Below are 22109 nucleotides of genomic sequence, written 5' to 3'. Positions count from 1 at the left end.
GCTTGGCCCAAACTGGGAAGGACCCTATAGAATTACTTCGGTATTAGGCATTGGAGCTTATCGGCTTGAAGATAATGAGGGCAAAGCATTGCCCAGACCTTGGAACACTTGTAATTTGAAATTTTTCTATCATTAGATGCGCATTATTTTTGGCCGATGTCATCAATAAAGTCTTTTCAGAGTTCTTTCAACACATATGATTGATAAAGTTACATAATGGTGTTTTTGGAGACATGAATAATGAGAACCCAAGTAGAACTCAGGTTCACATTGGGGGCAGAGAGAAGACAGAGACACATAATTCACTTGTTGAAATTTGTAGCAATTTACAAGTTGAAGTTAAGTTGATTCCTTATCTTCACTTGTTGAAATTTGTAGCAATTTACAAGTTGAAGTTAAGCCGAGATGATTCCTTATCTTCACTTGTTGAAATTTGTAGCAATTTACAAGTTGAAGTTAAGCTGAGATGATTCCTTATCTTCACTTGTTGAAATTTGTAGCAATTTACAAGTTGAAGTTAAGCTGATCTTCACTTGTTGAAATTTGCAGCAATTTACAAGTTAAAGTTAAGCCGAGATGATTCCTTATCTTCACTAGTTGAAATTTGTAGCAATTTACAAGTTGAAGTTAAGCTGATTCCTTATCTTCACTTGTTGAAATTTGTAGCAATTTACAAGTTGAAGTTAAACTGATTCCTTATCTTCACTTGTTGAAATTTGTAGCAATTTACAAGTTGAAATGAAGCCGAGGTTATTACTTAAACCCTTATAGCAATATATAGGTTGCTTAAACCTAAAGAAGATGCTTAACACTTGTTGAAATTTGTAGCAATTTACAAGATGACGTTAAGCCGACATATGATCATCTGTTGAAATTTACAGCAATTTACAGGTTGAAATAAAAGCTAAGTATATTGTTTAAACACTTATTGAAATTTGTAGCAATTTACAAGTAGATCATTGTTTAGCACTTGATATAACTTGAGAAATGTTTGCAAAGATAGCATTGAATAGTATATACTTGTTGAAATTCATGAAAAGTTTGCAGGTCAGTATCTTGCCGAAGTAGAACTTGTAGTTACTATACTCGAGGTCTTTAACCCCGAGAAGATTGCACAAAGGAGGCAAAGTATGAAAGGCATGACAAACATTCTAAGTATAGAACCATACAGAAGCAATCAAGAGAAAATAAAGACTAAAGCATTCAGAGAAAAAACAGTTGCAGTTGTGTACAAAGAAGGCACTACGGCCTAACTAAAAGCAAATTGCTCGGCAGTGACAAAGATAGGCACATCAGCCAAAAAGGAAGCTTACATTGCCCAGAAAATTAAAAAAAAAAAAAAAAAAACATTGGAATTAGGCTCCTTCAGCATCAACAGCTGGATGGGCTGGAACCTCGGAGGATTCTGGTGGAACCACCTCGGCAATCTTTTCCGCCGCCAACTCGGCGTCAATTTCGGCGAGTGTTTGATCAAGACTTCTATCGACTGGAAGAACATCAGATGATGCTTGCTCAGGAGTGGTCTCCTTGATAACCTCCTCATCCTCCTCATGAGTCAAGTCTAGGACTTGATCATCCTGAGAAGGGGACTTGGTCTCACTAGCATCTTTGGGCTTCCTTACCAAAGCCTCATCATCATCCTTATCCTCATCCTCAGATTCAGACTCAGATTTATCTTCAGCTTGGCTTGGAGGTGGAGGTGGAGGAAATGGAAGAGGAATAGCGTCGGCTTGGCGCAGTGGTGAATTGTCAGGAAGATTGAGTTTCTTTGCAAGGGCCATCCAACCAAGGGAAAAGCCCCTGTTGCACACCTGCCTAACTTGTAGTTTGTATTCTTCTGTAACATCAGCCATTCCTTGAGCATAGGCCTTTTCGTCAGCCGCTTTGATTTCGGCATCTTTAGTAGACAAGGCCTCTTGAAGTTCCTTTTCGGCTTGGGCCTTTTTGACCTCGGCCTCTCTCTTCTCGGCCTCGGTGACCTTCGTAATAGCCTTGGCAGATTCGGCCTTTTCTTCGGCCAGGGTTTGGGCTTTGGTAGCAGCCTCCGCATGGTCTTCAAGCTTCTTCATCTTTGTCAGAAAAGTTTTATTTTCCTTTTTTACGGCAGAAACCTCCCGCCTCATATCGGCCAACTCTTCCCTTTTTTCAAAAGCTTGCATAGAGAGCGAATGGGCATGTTGAATGGCCTGAAAGAACCCAAGGGAAAAGTTATTACACAAACTTTACAAGTATAGAAAAAGAGACAGAAAGACAAGTTGCCAAATGGGGGGACTTACTTGTACAGAGCGTTGGAGCATGAGGGCGTAGTTCTCGTACTCGCTCATCTTGGCATTCCGGTCAAGATCACCAGGAAGAAGAACAGCAGTACTGAATGCCACGCCGACATTTATGTCATTGGCACTGTCACAGGCTAGAACAGGCTTATCTTCCAGGGTGATTTCAGGCACCCAAGGGACTCTTGGTATTTTTGAACCCGAGGTCGTCGCAGACGATGACCTCGGCTTCTTTGACTGAGTGGACTCGGATGGCTATGTTGCAGCAGACCTTTTTGTGGGAACGGAAGCGGTCTTCCCACTCTCAGCCAGTTTGGATATAGGTAAAGTGTCCTCAGATTCAACCTGAGTCACTTTAGCCTTTGGCTGGGCTTTTTTGGTTCTCTTCGGCTTTGGTGGGGGCATGGTTTGCGTCGGCTGAGCGTCAACGTCCGTAAAAAGGTCGGCTAGGAGATCTTGGGGAACAGGCTTCGGGCGACCCATCTCAGCAGTTTTGGCAAGTCGTCGCCGACGTTTTCTTTCTGGTATTGGGATTAAGTATGGGGCTGAAGTTGATGGTTGATCGGCTGGATCAGAGGTTGACCCCTGGTCAGCCCAAGCTGTTGATACGGTTTGTGGAGTGGTAGCAGAGGGAGGAGATAAGCTCTTCTTCTTTCTTTTCGGGACGTCGGGCAGTGTAGACTTGTATGTCGGAATAAAATTCAGTACCAGTGGAGCCTTGCGCTTTTGGATTGGCAGATCTAGGAGCTTCTTTAAGCCTTTGCCTGGAAAGTAGGATTGACGAAAATCCTTTGGTGGCTTGCGAACGTCTGCAAGAAGAGCAAGACATTAGAAACAGACAAAGTTTTGAAGACTTGAAAAAGAAACAACTAAGTAAATGACACTGGGCTCTTATCCTTGCCCTCTTTAACTCTTCGAGGAAGAGGGTATAGATGGACATCCTCGTCTGGGGAAAACTCCCAATTTTCAGAGACAATGAAGTAGTCATCTCCAGCCCCCTTGTTGGAGTCTGGGAGGTCGGCTACGATTTTGAATTCGGTTGACCTCGGCTTGAGGTAATAGTCGAAACCTTTTTCTTTTAAGTTCAGGGCGCACATGGTATAACAATATTGGATATCGGCAAGGGTGATCCTAACGTTCTCCTGCCTAGCTAGGACTATGATACCATTAATCACTCGATAGGAGTTGATGGTAAGTTGCATGGGGTTCAACCTATAGTAGTGGAGAACTTCGCGAAAAAGGGGATTAAGTGGAAGCCGGAGTCCACATTCAGTAAAGGCTACAATAGGAAAGGGAATTGTATTGTCTGTAGGCATGATGGAATCGTCATCCCCAGCTAGCCTAAGGTGAACATCGACTGGAATGGAGAACTCTTCCCTAAAGTATTCGAGTTTGGTTGGGGTATTTACCCTATGTCTCCACATACCCATGATCTCGGCGTAAAGGAATTTGATTACCGACAGAAGATGTTCTTAAAGGGTTATTGGAACCTCGGCAAAAACTTAGGTAAGGACTGATAAGGCTTGTTTCTGTTTTCCCTAAAAATTAAAGGTTCTACAAACAAATCCCAAGCCTAAAAACTATGAAGATGAAGATCAAAGGCACGGATCTGGAAAAGATACAGAAAACAAGAAACAAAGAACGACGTTTCAGAATCAAAGAATAGAGGTATGGTTCTCAAAAGCGAAAGAAATACAGAAGTAAAAGGTCAAGAACAGTGGCAAGAAAAGTGTTGAAACAGTGCAAGTGTTCAAGATATGAGTGAAATCATGGAATAGACGCATCCAGATGAATAGTTCAGCAAATCAAAGGTTTGAACAAAGCAATAATGGCAGCAAGTAAACGAAAGCACATAAAAGAAATTGGGAATAAGAGGAACAGAGGCTTACCAGAACAAATGAAGCTGGGATGAAAGTCGCCGAGGTAAGGCAACGGTTGTAGACATGATGGAACGGCGAAAGTTTCGCTGGAGTGGAAGAATGAAGACGGTTGCAGAGCTTGGAGCTAGAGCAATAGCGGATTTGAGAAAGTTTAGAGAGAAAAAGAGCCAGGAAATCGAGTGCAAAAGTAAAGAAATGAAGATGGAAAGGGAAGTTTTGTTAAAAACTTGAAACGGCAGCAAAACAGGGCATTTAATGCGCCTAGAACATCGCATACGTCAGACGGCGCAGACAGACGAAGGACGACTTACAGGCGCGTTGCAGACACGGGCCAATAGAGATAAAATGTGTGCAGGAAACGGTTGAGAAGTGATGCATGACAGCTCATGCGCGTGGGAAAGTTCATTTGGGTTCTTGTTCTTGAAAACAAGACATATCGGCTTGACATGAATGATCTCGGCCGAAGAGTTCTTACACCGAGGTACCGGAAGGAAGGCACAATATAGGTCCCATCACCTCAGAATGCCAAGGTAATAGAACCTAGGGGGCAGCTATGGGGATATATTTTCTGAGTTCCAACATGTGGCATGGTGACGCCGACGTGTCAGCCGAGGTGCCACGTGTCGTGGTAGTTATGCCGAGATTATATCTGAGTTGCCGAGGTTACCTCCGAAGATATCGGAATCCAAGATAATCGGATGGAGGACAAGAGTCCTAGGACAAAGAGGAGACTTGGCCAAGATAAGGATAAAGCTCTTAGGGAGTTTATCTTTATCTTTTGAGGAATCCAAGTAAGCACAGAATTGGAGTCCATAGAAGTCATGCTTCTAGTGGGACTTGGATTGAGTTAACTATAAAAGAGAGGCACCCCCGTGGGTCTAAGGTACGCAATTTATGCTTTGAGCAATAAGTTTAGCACTTGATTATCTTTGAGAGATATACTGACTTGATCGTCGGAGTGCCCCCGGGTGGACGAACCACCGCCGGAATCTTCTCTTTCTGTTGTAGGTCAGCCAGGTGCTATCTATTTTGCCAGTGCTCTCCAGTTGGTTACTAAGCGGGCAGTGTAGTCGAAAATTGACACACACATGTAGTACAAAATTTAAAATTTGGAAATGAAATGGTAGATGATGAAACTTAATTCAATTATTTCCCTCACAGACAGGGATTTGAAAATGCATTGAAATGCGTAAAAGAGACGAAGGACATGGAAGAGGATAATAAGTTTTCTTGGTGGATTTGTTGCTTCATTTAGAGATCAGATTCACACTGATATTCAAGTCAAGCCTGGTCCAAATCCTCTGCTGTGGTTGTCTGCGGCGCTTCTTGCGACGGTCAAAAACGACGTCGTTTTGGCCCCTTTTTTTTTCTTTTTTTTTCCCTTCTTCTTTTGCTTTCATTTCTGCCTTTTTTTCACTTCATCATTTTTACAGCCAAAACACCACAGAACAAAGAAGAAGTTGTTTAGGATGTTTGATCGAGATGGAAACAGGTACATCACGACGACAGAGTTGACGAGAATGATCAGAGAAGCCGATAAACTTCATCTTCCTCCAATCTGCTCCAATGGCCTCAGATCTGTTCCGATTTGCATCGCCGTGAAGAGGTTGGCCTCTAACAATGAATCTTCTTGAAACATCTTTATAGAGCATCAAAGATCCTTTGCTGCAAAAAATAAAAAATAAAAAAATCAAGTCAAATAGAGCTTCGCGGACCTGATCGTTATCACCAAATTCGCTATTCGCCGTTGTCCTCACCACCCTTAGTTGCCTTTGTCGATTTCCGGAGACTATTGTCCCTCATGTTTGCTGCGCACTCTCTCTCTCTACATATATATATATATATAACTCATTTGATTGTGATTATTGGGGTTGTTATGGTTTGTGATTATGGTATGTGATCTTTGTTTTGTTGGATCAAGTCCCCTAAAGTCCTCTCTTTCTTTTTTTTTCTTTTCTTTTGTGTGTGTGTGTGTATGTGTGTGTTAAGGTTACAGTGACTAATCAAAATTCACCTCAACAATTAACACAATTTCAAATCATCCTATCATCATGATCAATAGTCTCATCAGATCACACATAGATCAATCTAAAAAGCAAAACAAATTCTGAACAAAATGAGGTAAAAAGGATCGAATAACTTCGCAATGCAATTGATATGTGTTATCGATTAGTGTTTTTCGTGAAAGACACGACGGCGGTGGAAGGAGACGAGAGCAATGCGAGTTTGAAAAGACGAGTCAGTCACCGGGATATTCATTTTCCGATTGCTGGCTATGAGAGAGAGAGAGAGAGAGAGAGAGAGAGAGAGTCTGGTTTTGCTTAAAGTTCTGTGATGTTTTGGCTTCTTGTGAAGTAAAAATGATGAAGTGAAACAGAGGCTGAAATGAAAGCAAAAGAAGGAGGGAAAAAAAAGAGTCCAAAATGACGTCGTTTGGACCGCCACAGGAAGCGTCACAGACAACATGGTAGACGATCCGAACTCGACAATAATGGTCCCCCTATTCCTGCCCATAGAGCTTTATTGGTAACTCTCTCTCTCTCTCTCTCTCTCTCTCTCTCTCTCTCTCAATGTTATCAATGATTTTAAATATGGACTGATACATAATTAATTGATGTGTATTAATATTGGGGGATTTGGTGATAGACCCTTCACTGTTTAATTTGTCTTTCAAAAGGATAAGAATTATATATGTACTTTCAAAACTCCCTAATATTTAAAAAAAAAATTTTTTACTATATTATCCTCATATCTATCAGCTCTCCTATTAAGCCATCTTCACAGTGTATTTCAGAGTAAAATTTTACTTTGAATCATAATAAATTTTGTTAAGCAAATCAATATGTTTTTAACCAGAGTAAAATTTTACTTTGAATACGATTCAAAGTAAAATTTTATATTGTTTAAAAATTCAAAGTGATGATTCATTTGATATTACCAGGAACAAAATAAGGTCCACTCATGTATACAACATGCATGCATGCATGTATATACAAGGCTCATTTCTGAAAAGAAAAATACTTACCTACCAATAAGCAATCTCCACGGAAGATATGGCCTAAGACATTGTTACTACTAAAGTTGTTGTGGATATACATGAATAAAAAATATGATAAGATAATTAGTAAAGACCGAACAACAAATAATTCAAAACAGATTCCAAAACTTTCAATTAATACCCACTCTCACAATTGATTTCATTCAACCATTACCAAAACACTTCAATGATAAGCCAAAATTGAAAGATTTGGGAGGACCTGCGTTCGACTGTCGTTGCTTGCTTGCAAGAGCAGCCACCATTTTTTGAGCAACCTTGCGAGTTTGACTCAACATGCGGTGAACCAAATGATCTTAGATATGAGGCTTTGACGGCATTCACGCACTATAGGAAATTATACTTTTGCCGACCAAAAATTTTGTCAGCAAAAGTCCATTTTTAGTCGGCAAAAGTTTTTCGCGACTAAATTTTTTGGTCGCGACTTTGGCCGCCAATAGAGGGTCGGAAAAAATAATTAGCGACTGAAAATTTTTTTAGTTGGGAAAATGTTCTATTTGCCGACGAAATTTTTAGTCACTAAATATATATTTACTACAACTAAATCATTTTGTAGCTAAAACACTTTAGTTGTCAAAAATGATATTTTCCCGACTAAATATGTTAGTCGCTATTTGTACCATTCCTCGACCAAACATGTTAGTCGCCAAAGTTAACATTCCCTGACCAAATCTGTTAGTCGCCAAAAGTAATTTTTGTGCGATTAAAACTTTAGTCGGCAATAGACTTATTCGCGACCGAACTCTTTGGTTATCAAAATTAATAATTTTACCAACTAATTATTTAGTTGCCAAATGTACCCTTTTGCCTACTAACATTTTGGTCACAAAATGTGAGTGATCATATACCGACTAACAACTTTAGTCAGCAAAAGTATAACTTAACTTTCCCGACTAATCACTTGGTCACCAAAAGAGGAAAAACAACACCAATTTTTGATTGCCAATTCAATTGTTTTTGTTTATCAAAATATAATAATCCATCAAATCCATTCAATATAACCTATAATTTGCAAGAATCATTCAAACCAACAAAATCAACTGAATCATGAACATCCAACAAAATACATAAATCATCAAATTCTTAACCTGTTTAATTGAAGTCATCAACTATTATAAGTTTTCATCCACAAGTAATTCCAAGCTACATAATCGTCCAATTAAAAGTCATGTAATCTATATAATCATCCAAAAATATAACTAGTAGTCTATCCAAATATTTTCCATACACATCTATCCAAAAATATATAACCCTTCAAAAAAATGTAACAAGTGCCAACTAATCTTGTACAATTTAGCTTCGTGCACAAATTCATCCATCTGTACCAAAGAAAAAGAGAAATAGTTAGGTGATTTTTTTATGAAAATATTTGCACATCAAATGATTATTAAATTGGACAAAAAATGAAAAATGCCAATGGAAAGTAAAGGTAACATGAACAAATTAAATGACTATCAATACCGTTTTGTAAATAAAACAACATTCATATGTATATATCCAATCAACATTACAATTCTATCAATATCATCATTTCCAATGTTGTTTGGCGTTCAGTTTTAATACCAACCACATTGGCCTCATCCCCAGACTTTTTCATTTGTGGTCTTTACTCAAATAAGACTTCTTTTTATTGTTCTTTACAGAAATGTCTATTTTTGTTACTATTTCAGGAACTATTTCAAAAAGGTGGTGTTTTGTTTCTTTCACAAGTTTATTTAATCTAGGCCGATGTGACCGTGATGATCTCGGGATTGTTTGGAAGCTGTTTCAAATTTTCGCCCCCATACAGCCCGTTTTTGCCATTTTCTCACATTTTTTTTGTCTAAATCTCTAACCATGTGTCCTATCGATGCGCCGCTTGCTCTCACAAGTTTTTTTAATCGAGGCCGAGGTGATTGTTATGATCTTGGAGAGGTTTGGTGGCTGTTTCCAATTTTTGCCCCCAAACGGCCCGTTTTCGCCTTTTTCTCACATTTTTTTTTTCTAAATCTCTAACCGTGTGTCATATTGTAGACGTCCCCGAACGCCCCGGGAGGATGAGTCCCGTTCTGTTCATCTATGGGTTTACTACAGTTCAGACTCGATTTGTTGTCACGGTTCTAAATCTGAACCAAAGAGTCCAAATCCGGCAAATCGTTTTGAGAAAAACAGATTTTGAAAGAAGTGCCAAACATGGACTGCTTTGCCAGACACAGAGTCGCCACCTAAATATTTTAAAATGGGGGAATTTAGGAAACCCTGACTCGGTGCCAAAGGCCACGTGTCTGTCATCACCAAAGTTGCCTCGGCTCGGGAACTTGGGTACGATTGGGGAAGGTCAGCTATGAGCACCCCCTTTCGCCCGATCCGAAGATCGGCCTCTACTAACCATGATATCCGTTTTTGAAAACGTTATGTGTTCTTATTCCGATTATTAGCCTAGAATTACTATGTTATGCGCACAGCAAACAAGTATAGACTAGATTGCCTAATTTGGGAATGAGCATTGCTTATCCGTTTGTTTTGGAAAATGTTTTGAAATTTGCTACTCGCAAGTAGGCTAAAATACGGATTTCAATGAGTTATTCCAACTCAGGCAATCCAACCTTCACCCACAAGCATTCAGGCAATTATATCACATAAGCAACTAGCCTCATGGTAATCATGCTATCATGGCAACACTCACACGCATGCAAGGATGCTAAAGCATAAATACTTACATCGTACTCCGTGCCAAAACAAAGAACTAGTTAGCAATCAATGCATGATCCAAGTCCATGTTTAAATGTCTAATGCAACGCATACGGAATGTCACTAGAGTAGGCTCGGCTAGTCTATGAATGACATGTGAAAATGCACAAGTAGCATGTATTCAAGTTAGATTTGAAATACTAATGCAGTTAGCATGATGCGTCGAGCCCGGTGCATGCAATACTGATGAATGATGCACGCATGCATAGCATAAGGTATGCTAAATTAAACATGATCCATTACTAACCATCAAAGCAGGTAAGTAAAAGGGAGAAAGAAGTGGGGGTTGAAAGACATGCACACACTCACCCACACTTATTACAAATTTGCCCTCGCTCGGAGGGACCAAAAGAATAATACAATTCGAATAATGAATTAACTATCCTAGCTAATTAATTATTACAAATTACCTAATTAGTTAACAAATTAACTAAACTAGGGAAAACAGTAAACCACCTCGGGAAGAGAGCTCAATGCAATGCATGCTCGGTCTTGCTCGGGAATTCACTGCCATGCACAATTTGTCTCTGTTTTCCCTGCTCTTCTCCTCTGAAGACTGCCAAAGTCTCAGAATTGCTTCTCTGGATACTGGGGAATGCCACCGGCTGGAAGGAATAATCACCGGCTGTGATCTGGTGGTCATTGGCCAAGAATGCATCCATCGGCCATCAATGGGTTGCCGGTCGGCACTCTATGCAGTCGATCGGCAGAAAGTGCCTGCAGAACCTGTTTGACAGCAGCAGAGGACAGGACTTTGCATGGCAATGCAATTCAAGCAATGTATGCACCTACCAAGCCCCTCTTCATGTGTATGACTCAGAGGGACATGGTCCTTGGTTCTCGGACCATCAATCGCGCATTTCCATACGTAATGGCCCAAGGGACCAAGTGTGCACATTTTGATGTCAAATGAAATGCAATGCACACAATCAAACCAAGGGGCTTCTACCTCCATCATGACTTGGTCAAGAGGTAGAGCATGCATGCCAATGCAATGCAACCCTGATCATGTGAGCTAGCGTGCAACATAAACATACAAGCAAGTGATGCACACTAGGTACATAAACTAAGCAAACAAGCATACAAGCATGCCACAACTATGCAAACTACTTAGAGCATGCAAGATGTGATCTAATCATGCAACATGCTAGTAATTTGACCAAGGGAATGCATGCCAAATGCAAATGATTTCAAGCATGCAACACATACAACCAAAGCATGCAAACATGGGACAATGTAACAACACTTGAATGGCTTACAAGGGATGGACTTACACTAATTGGACGGCTCTAAGTTAGGTCCAAAACAGTGGCCATAAGTTCTATGAAATGAGGACTAAACATACATGCACACATGCACATGTTAAAAGGCTAACACTTAAGCACAAAAGGGCAACTCTCAAGCACACTTGAAAGAGGCATAACATGGACTAATGGCATGCAAGGTAAGCATTGAAAATCATGTTACAAAAGGTGCTAAGCCAATTAAACAAGATAAACAAGGCATGCAAACAAAGCCAAAACCCCAAGACAAGCCAAGAGGCTTAAACCAAGACTAAGTCAACCAAGCCTCACAAGGCTAAGAGGACTTAAAGTAGGTCTAATGCGAACCTAAACAACACCCAAGGGACACCTAGATGGCATCTAAGTGGCTCAAATTCAAAAGCATGCACAATGACCAAAACATGGAGCATGCAAGACAAGCTTTCGAAGCCTCAAAGAGGCATCCAAGGCAAGCATACAAGCATGCAAAGGGGACTGAAATGATGCTATAAACAGTGCCAAACCATTAAAACAAAACAAGTAATGCATGCTACACACTCGCCCACTTAAGGCCAACAAGCCGGAATGCAAAGGGGCTATACCAAACACATCATGGCCGACCAAAAGGACTAATGACAGACCTTTAGCATGGTAAAATAAGCATAAAATCTTCACAAGGCCAGACCTAAAACATGCTTGAATAATGGTTTACAACCTAAGGCATGTTGAGGCCTAAACATGGCATTACAAGGTAGGTGTGCTAAGCATGCATGGTGTACCAAAACCAACAAAAAACAGAGGCATATTATGACATAATAAGCACAAAAATCAGCTAAGGCATGGTCAACATGAAGCTTAGCTAGGTGCTCCCTCAAGAGGCCAAAAATGGCCCTTTTCAAGGACAACAAGGAGAGGGGGTGGCCCTCTCCTCCCTAGGACCTCAAGGCACCATCCTCACCTCTAAAATCCCTCAAGATTTCAGTGGTGAGGAGGCCCAAACACCAAGGTCCCGGAGCTCACTCAAAATAGCACAAAATGGGGCCTCTCAATGCCTAAGAGGGGTCAAACACCTCCAAACCACAAAACACTCTAAACAAACTATTTAGAGAGCCCAAAAACAGAACTTTTTTATATTATACACTAAGCTCAAAAACAGTTCTAAGATAGGCAAAAATAGTATGCAAAAATGGAAAATAAAGGAGTAAGATTGTTACCCATGAAGACCCTCTTCACAAATGAAGCTCCAGCAACTTCTTTGAGCTCAAAACAGCTCCAAAGCTTCAAGAACAAACCTCTGGCCCTTCAAGAACCAAGAAAAGGTGTAACACTATGTGTTTGTGTGCAATAGTAAGACACAAACACACTTATACACACACAAAGGCCAAATGAGAGAGAGGTATAGAGATAGAATATGTATGGAACCCTAAACCTAAAACCAGAGCTCTCACACAACTTTTCTCTCTAAAATGTCTAACCCTAAGGCCAAGAGAGGAGGGCTTCTCTTATAGAGGAGCCAATCTTGTAAAGCTTATAAGGTAAGCTAACAAGGAAGCCATCCCTCCATACACGTGTATGGAGGGGAACAAAATGCCATACAGCTGTATTAAAATATCTGCAAAAGCAGATGAACAGTAGTCGGCTGCTCAAAATTGCCATTTTGACAAAATATACTGCCGACCGGCAACAAAGAATGCCGACCGGCAATATACATTGTCGATGGCAACAAAACACCAGCCGGTGGCCTCTGGCCATGGCCGGTGATGTGTGGGGATGCCTCACAAGGCATTCCCTGCCCCTCCAAGGCAAAGCACAAGTGTTTGGTGCAAAACTAGACACTAAACAGTCGAGTTCGGAGATCCTGAGGCAAGGCGCGCAAGCCCAGACCTCCGGAAACTCCAAACGAACACAAACATGAATGATCACCGAGTGTTCAAACGATGACGTCCAAGTCTTGAGGATGGTCAAAAATGGGGTGTCTACAGTTGCCCCTCTTTGACAGAACTCGAAAGTCATAACGATGACGGGAGTGAATGTCAAAGCCCAGAGACGACCCATTTTTGACAAGGCCGAAGACTTAGACAAACATGCAAGACAAACAAGATATGCGCCCGAAGGCAAGGGCAAAATGCAAGATAATGCACAGAGCCAAACATAACTTATGATCATGCAAAGAAAGCTGTAACGAAGCATACATGCGACAATTTTAAGCTAGCATACACCGAACTACACTACAATGCAGAAAGGATGTAAGAGAATTATGCAATTCTCAATACGTCTCACTCGGAGGATACAATACCTGTGCGGCTCGTCTGGTTGCACCAGCCTCAAATGAACCGTACATACAATATCGTGCCTGAAAAGAAAGCAAACTTAACAGGTACAATATTATTAGCAACATGCATGACAATGCAAAATGATATGCAACATATACAAAACAATGTATAAACAATGCAAATGAAAATGCAATGCAATTGAAACAATGCAAATTATACGCAAAGCAATTGAATCATGATCCAATCATGAGCGGTTCCAAACCACACCTATGTCAAATAGATTGATGGAGGTAACAAGTCCGTCTACCATAGAACGGTCTACTGAACTATGAGTAATGTAGACGGACACAAGAACAAGTATTGGGGGGATTGACACAAGTGGGGAAACGACCCGCTGGGGAAAGGACTACGATCCTAATGCCGGATGCAAAAATTACACTACAATGTAATATATAATGAAAATGCTGGGGAAATGGCAATGGATATGGCACGCGGGCCAAACCAAATCTTGCCTAGGCAAGGCATGCACGCATACAAGCCATGTTTAACATAGAACGGTCTACGGAACTATGCTTCGACACGAGAAGTATGGGCACATACCAGACCAAGCTCAACATGGAAAGGCACAAGCCATAGGCGGAGGTGATGCAATGAATGCATGTAATCTAAAATGCAATATACACTATATTCTAATGATGCATGACAATGCAACTATTTACGATGATGCATGACAATGCAATTATATTTTTGTTTTTGTTTTTGTTTTTGAAATGCAAATGCATGATGATGCATGATTTCGAAGTGCGCGACAACGCGCGGCTTTTAAGATGCACGTGAACTTGAATATGTGACAATGCGAGTCGCTTGAAATACATGTATAATGCAACTTATCAAAAGTCGTTCGGGCACGGCAAACACCGAAGGACTTGCACCTTCAGAGGATTTAGGGTCTCCTAGACCGTATATATGTACAGGACCGAAGGACTTGCACCTTCCGAGGATTTAGGGTCTCCTAGACCGTCGAGCACGACAAACACCGAAGGACTTGCACCTTCAGAGGATTTAGGGTCTCCTAGACCGTCGAGCACGACAAACACCAAAGGACTTGCACCTTCAGAGGATTTTGGGTCTCCTAGACCGTATATATGTACAGGACAGTGTGATGCGCAAAATAGCACGATGCGTTAGACAACGCGAGTGCACAAGACAATGCGATGCGCAAGATAGCGCGATGGAATGCATGCAAAATGCAATAAGATGCGCAAAATTGCGCGATTGAATGCATGCAAAATGCAAGGAGATACGCAAAACAGCGCGATGCGTTAGACAACGCAAGTGCACAAGACAGTGCGATGCGCAAGATAGCATGATGGAATGCATGCAAAATGCAATAAGATGCGCAAAACAGAGCGATGCGTTAGACAACGCAAGTGCACAAGACAGTGCGATGCGCAAGATAGCGCGATGGAATGCACGCAAAATGCAATGAGGTGCGCAAAACGGCGCGATGCGTTAGACAACGCGCGTGCACAAGACAGTGCGATGCGCAAGATAGCGCGATGGAATGCATGCAAAATGCAATAAGATGCACAAAACAGCGCGACGCGTTGGACAACACGAGTGCACAGGATAGTGCGATGATTTGAAATGCACAAGACAGTGCGATGATTTGAAATGCAGAAGACAGTGCGATGATATGCGATACGCATGGGGCAACTTTGAGTTTTGTAAAAGTCAACAAGATACAAAAAGGATACACCTTGCACGAATTCGAGTGCCACGCACAGAAGACACAATCCGAGGTCACAACGGAGGCCGGTTGAGCGTCGGAAATGCACTATTTTGCACTGTTTTGAGCACTAAAGGCCCTGGACCCCACACATAACTCAAACAAGGGTGTAGGAGGCTCCAAAATCACTATAGGAGGCCACCGGATTCCCACCGGCCATCAAAATGCATCACCGACTGTCCATCGGCCTTCATAAAACTCCATCGGCATAATATATTGCCGACCGGCAAAGAGTGTAGCCGACCGGCAAAAACTCCCTGTATCGGGGCAGTTCTGTCATTTCGCTACGGGTCTTTTAAATATAGGGCCTCTAGCCCTATATTTCTCACACCCTCTTGCTCGAAAATTGCCTCTCTCTCTCTCTCTCTAGAGTGTTTTCGTCCTTCGATCTCCTCGTTTTCTTGCGTTCTAGCTCCCATTTCATTGTTCGATTCGTGATCTCCTTCGTGTTTCGGACATTTTCAACCGAACGAAACTTCGTTTCGGTGTTTGTTTTTTGATTTCCGCCACTCGGGGCTTGTTTCCCTCGAGTTTTCCTCGATACCCGTACCTTTTCCGTACTCCAGCTTTTTCAGCCTTTCCTGACCCTCTCGGGGTTTGACTTTTTGTTGACTTTCCGCCTTCTTGCCCGGTTTTTCGTCTTCCGGCCATTTTCACATTCTCTTCGAGATGGCGGACGACCTTCCACAGGGCGGGGTCCCTCCAGAGCACGAGATGGACCCTGAGGCCGATCCCTTGCCACTCCGCGTCCGGCCGTTCGATCCGGAGACCTACAGGCCCGCGGTTCACATGATGCTTCTTGACGGACTACGCCAGTTCAGGAGCTTTGATAGGCACGTGCCACCCAAGCTACTACTGCGTGAGCCTACCTCCCACCTATCCTTCGGCGCTTCCGAGGTAACTTTCTTTCTCTGCTTTACTTTCTGCAATGTAGGATACAAAACTGCCGTAGCTGGTTGTGCTCTTTAACTGCTTTAGCTCAGATACCCTGACGCATTGTAGTTGATCGCAAACAAACTTACAACTGATATCTGTTTAGGATTGACACATGCACACATACTACACTGACCCCGAATCACCCGAACACACGGCGCGCATTGTATTTCACTACATACACACTGGTACCCGGTATCTGCTTGAGTCTGAAAATATGCACACATGCTATACTGTACTGAACTACCCAAACACGCTGACACATCACACGTTGTAGTTCATTGTAAGCACACCGGCACCCGGTATTTGTTTGAATCTGTTAAAACTTGCACGCATGCTACATCTGTCCTGAACCACCCAAACACGCTGACACATCACACGTTGTAGTTCATTGTATGCTTCTTAGAATTGCATTTTGAATATTGCCTTGCAATTGTTGTTTTTGATTACAGGGGGATTCCCATACCATCCGCGGGTATGGGAACACCGTTGCTCAGGACTGGTACCTCGAGCTGCTAGATGCGGTTCGTGACATCGTCGACGAGGCCGGCTTTGGCATCTTCTGCAGGGGGCTCTCTCGACTGACTACCTGCAGGCCCTTGCTTGCTGCTCTAGCGGAGAGGTGGTGGGTTACCACCAACTCCTTCCACTTCTCCGCTGCAGGGGACATGACGATGACCCCTTACGACTTCTCGATGCTTACTGGCATTGGGGTAGGGGGTGATCCGATCCCCTTCGACACGGATATGGATGAGTGGGACGCTGCCCAGCTGTACCTACTCGGCACTCAGCCTCCCCTCGCTCGAGCGGGGTTCGTCAGGTACTCGTGGTTTGAGAGCCACTTTCGGATCCAGCCGGCCTTGGCAGAGGAGGTGCAGATGTCTCCAGAGGAGGTGGACCAGTATGTGCGGGGCTTCATCATGTTCCTCTTCGGGACGACTCTCTTCGCCGATCGGGCGAACACCGTGCCCTTATGCCTGTTGAGGGCATTGGTAGACGTCAGGCAGATCCGCCATTATGACTGGGGTGGCGCAGGCCTGGCCACATTGTATGGTTATATGAGCTCTTCTTCCCACCTCAGCAGACAGCTCCTTGGTGGCTACTGGCGAGCTTGGGAGGTACGTCTTCTTCCCATTTTACATTCCTTCCTTCTGCTTTCTGTATTCTATACACTGCACATATACTGTACACTGCCCCACACTGACTGTACACTGCACACCCGGCACACATATACTCTGCTTTGCACTGACTGTACACTGCACACTCTGCACAATACACTGCACAACACACGGTTCTGCCATTTCTGCTTTATTCTGTATTCTGCCTTATCTGATAGTCATACTGATATCTGTTCTGCAGTTGTGGGTGTATGCCTACTTTCCTAGGCTTGCCCCAGTACCCGATGAGGAGATCCCACTCGGCGTCCCCTTCTCTCATCGCTTCGATGTGCGATGCGTGCGGAGACCACGGGAGTCTCTTACTTTCTTCCGCCGATACTTCGACACCATCACCGCTGCGGAGGTATGTTCAACTTTAGAGTTTATTTTTTGGCTTTGCTTTGCACCGTATGTTTTCAATAATGGTAGATAATAAACTGCATTTCTTTTTCAGATCACCTGGCAGCCCTGGGCTCCGTTGCCGGCCGTGGTGAGAGATCACTATGAGGGCGCAGAGGAGACTGCTCGTTGTCGGATTCTGTTAGAGGGCCCGGTCTGTCGGGCTTGGTACCTGGGCGAGCGTTTCTTGCGTTAGACCCTGGGCTTACCGGAGCAGATAGTGCCGGGTCCGCCTCCTGCCCACATGAGAGATACAAAGAGGTTTGCCGCCCAGGAGATGAGGGACTACACTGTCGGCTGGGGAGCAGAGCATCACAGAGGCGAGGGCGACTACGCAGAGTACATCCGGACCTACATTATGCGACCCTTGAGCGGTGGTCGTCGAGCTGAGGGGGAGAGGCCAGCGGCGCCGGCAGCTGGAGCGGGAGCGGGGGCTGGAGCAGGAGCGTCGAGGAGAGCTCGAGTGCATGGCAGGAGCGGAGCTCGGGGGGGACGGGGGACTGGCTGGCCCACCCTGCCCACTGTACTGTCATATAGAGGGCAGGATGGGGCGACCTATCAGATCCCCTTTGCTCCTCCCCCGGCTGATCATGAGTTAGGCGGTATCCCCGGCTTGCCTCCGGTATGTATTACTTCATTTTGCATCTCGCATTGGCATTTCATTTCAGTTTATTTGATATTCCGCAGAACACTGATGTATCTTATACTCTTGCAGGCGTCCTCCGAGTACACTCAGCAGTCCATGGAGTTGAATGCCTCCATGATGGGGATGCTACAGCGGACCTTTGACCTCCTGGCCCTCTATAGTATTCCGGTATGCCCTTCTGACGACGGTCTCAAACTATTCATAAGCTGATTCACGTAATCTGATGCACGACACAACACCTGATACACTGATCTCACAGCATCTGATACACTACATACACTACATTCATACACTGTACTCTGCAATGATAAACTGCCCACGGCATTCACACACTGTATACTGCATTCTGCACTGATAAACTGCTCACGGCATTCTCACACTGTACACTGCATTCTGCACTGTTACACTGCTCACAGTATTCTGATGTTTTTGTCTTTTGTGCTTTTCAGCCTCCCTTCCAGATTCCTCCGGTGGGTGGTGCTCCGGCTGGGCCCTCTATTCCTGCTCGAGGAGGGCGTGGAGACGCTGTACGTCCCCGTACCAGGGGGGGCGTGTTCATGTCGGGAGTAGTTCTCGGGCGCCAACCCCTGATGATGATGATGATGACGATAATGAGTCCAAGGCAAAGGCAGAGGCCGGGTCATCTGAGGAGGCTGGAGACGACTCAGACTCAGGCTCAGATGGCGACGCTGATGACGATGCCCCTGGACCTTCGTCCAGGAAGAGGGTGAGGACAGATCCCCGGGCCCAAGACTACTGATGATGATCCAGATTGCTGCTTTTCTTCCTTTTGTACTTTTTCTTTCTTTTTCTTTTCTTTTCTTTCTCTCTGTTGGTAGTCAGATTACCTTGTACTGCCGCAGGCAGATTTTTTGTTTTCAAAGCTATGTACTTGAAAAAGATAATCAAATGAACAAAATTTTTGCTTAAAAAGTGTTACATTTACATATCTCATGTATTGCATCGCATCACATCATGTTACACCTCAATGTGAATGGAATTGACCTGTTGTCTGAAAAATTGAGCACTTGCATTGTAATAACAAGGTAACCAAACCAAGTAACAGCAAAGCAACCCATACAAACCACTGCTTAACCTGAACACACGGTCCATACTCTGCTGAGGATTAATCTGCATATAGCCCATAACCCAACACTTGGTTTATTCTGCACACGGCAAACTTTAAACAAAATAGCCCAATCTGACAAGACGACCTTCAAAGGTGAAACCGGCTAGGGTTGAAACATGCTCGGATGTACCAAATTTTCCCTTCCTTCTTTTGGTTCGCCCAAATGTAGAGAATGGCACAGCACTCCGAGCATAAACGATTAACTTTCGGAAAAGGGGTTTTCTTAACCAGGGTATCGAGCCTACAACTGGATACAGCGGAAAAGGACTCAACAAAGGTACACGACCTAAACACAACGAGACACGCTCGGGAAAGACTAAAAACAAAAGACGAGACCGATAAATCAAAAAGACACGACACACGGATGTGTTAACGAAGACGGGGGACCTCAGATTGCGAGGAGCCAGTTTCTCTGGGTATTGTTTCCCACCCTTTTCTCATTTGTGATTCTCACATCACTCTGGCACTCAAGCTCGGTTTTTCTCTCAAAACCCTTTGGCTCACTTTTTCTCTCAACTTACACCTCTCTATTCTTTATTCTCTCATTTTCCATCCCTCCCCAGGGTAATTGATGGGTGAATAGGAAGTTGCGGGTTTATGCCCGATGCCGTTAGCTCACAGCTATTTCTTCTGGTGGGTAGAGTGCCCTCCTGGCAAGTATGTTGGTGACGGGGGAAAGACAGAACACCTGACTCAACTGTGCCCCTAGTTCATCATTTTGACCATTTTTTGTTTTGGTTTTCTACTAAAACAGTTTTGATCATGATGAGAGTTAGATTAACACACTTGATCGATTTTTGATCTGAAAACCATGCAAGTCAGGCTGTAAGCACTGAAAATTTTCCTTTTTGGGTCCAAGAATATGGCCCAGTTTTGGAAAATGGAACAGTTTTCGAGAAAATAGTCAACCTTAGTAAAAATTTTCAAAAACTATTTTACAAACAGTCAATGCTCAACGAGCATGGAACTTACTCTTTGAGATGCGCAACCTCGAATCGGAGGCAATGGAAAATTGCCCCAGGCTTGGAAGGGGTAAATGGCAACGGAAAGTTGCCCCTGGCTTGAATGGCGTCTCGCGACGACTCGTGGCAACGGAAAGTTGCCCCTTGTTTGGATGATGCCACAACAGTCCGCAAACAGTCTTCATTGGTGGTGGTTGAACTCTTGGACATAGAGATGACGAAGACGGTTATAACAAATATATGGACACAATCACCTTGGAAGGTGTTGGCGACTGGACTTTGGGATGAAATCGAAACCATTGTATGGACTGAGACGCTATGAAAGCGTTGGGGGCTGGACTTCAGGATGAAGTTGCCTACGTATCCCAAACATGGGAATCAAGCCTTACGTAGTTCCGGTTAAGGTATACTCGGGTATTTTAACCTTCACTTTTCAGGCTCTAACTTTTGCCAAGGTGCCCGATGCGGGTTTTCGACCTTGTGAGCTTCTTTTCATTTTCCTTTTTTTGTTCATTTCTTTTTCTTTTCTTTTTCGTATTTTTTTTTTCTTTTCTTTTCTTCTTTTTTGTATTTTTTGCTCTTTTCTTTTTTTTTTTTGTATTTTTTTGCTTTTTTGTTGTTTTTTTTTTTGTATTTTTCTCTTGCTCTAACTTTTGCCTGGGTCGCCCTTCCGGGTTTTCGACCCAGCGAGCCTCTCAAAGGGTAAAAGTGTAACAAGTCCATGCCAAATGGCTTTTAAAGTTGAAGCCTCTCTATGTCTAGGAGAACAGCTATTGCACTGATTTGTAGGAGAATCCATCATGGCAGCTCCACGAGCTTCTTCTGGTGAGATCTAATCTTTTTGATTCGGCTTCGGTGCCTCTTGCTTGAGGGCTGCTCCAAAACTGGCCAAACGGGCCTCCTCCGACAGTTGACCGTTTGAACGTTCTGAACGGGTTCGAGGTTCGAAAACGAACGGGTTGAATCTTGAGGCTGAGAGCGATCCTAGGCTGTACAATCTCAAGAGCGATTCCACACAGGTCTTCACAGGGCCACGTAAAACATTTGTTTTTGAAAGTTTTGAAGAAAGCGACAAATCGCTCGCGCCGAAGATAGTGTGGAACCAATCTGGATCAAGCCAGGGTCCTTCCCAGTACTCATGCCGGCAAGCATGGTTTAATTCATTAAGAGCTTAGCATGCTTCTCTTTCTCTCAAATTGATCAAAGTTTTGCAAAACCAGAGGAATTCCTTCCTCTTCGTTTTTTATCACCGCAGTGTTCAAAAGGGGTTTTTGAAAAACTTAGGTTAATGCAATGAGTTTGGCGCGCAGGAGAGCAGGTGAGATGTACTGTCAGCCCATTCAGATCCTCTGGCACAACTAACTCACACTGAAAGCAAGCATGAAAATGAGATAGCCACAACTGTTTCATTCAGATTTGTTGGTATAACTGGCCCCTCGACAGAAACAGACTCAAAAACAAAAACGGGTAATTACAAGACAAAACGGTGTTCGAGGCAACAAGCCCGGAATCACCTGGTATTCTATACAAAGGGGACTGACTCGCTACAACAAGACGGACCTTTAAGCAAAAAGACTGACTCAAGACAAAGAGACAGACTCAGAACAAAAGACTGACTCGA

This window comes from Camellia sinensis, chromosome 14 (assembly GCF_055761805.1).
Source record: "Camellia sinensis isolate YWXY chromosome 14, ASM5576180v1, whole genome shotgun sequence".
In the NCBI taxonomy this organism is placed as follows: domain Eukaryota; kingdom Viridiplantae; phylum Streptophyta; class Magnoliopsida; order Ericales; family Theaceae; genus Camellia; species Camellia sinensis.
Note: the sequence above shows the minus strand (reverse complement) of the source record.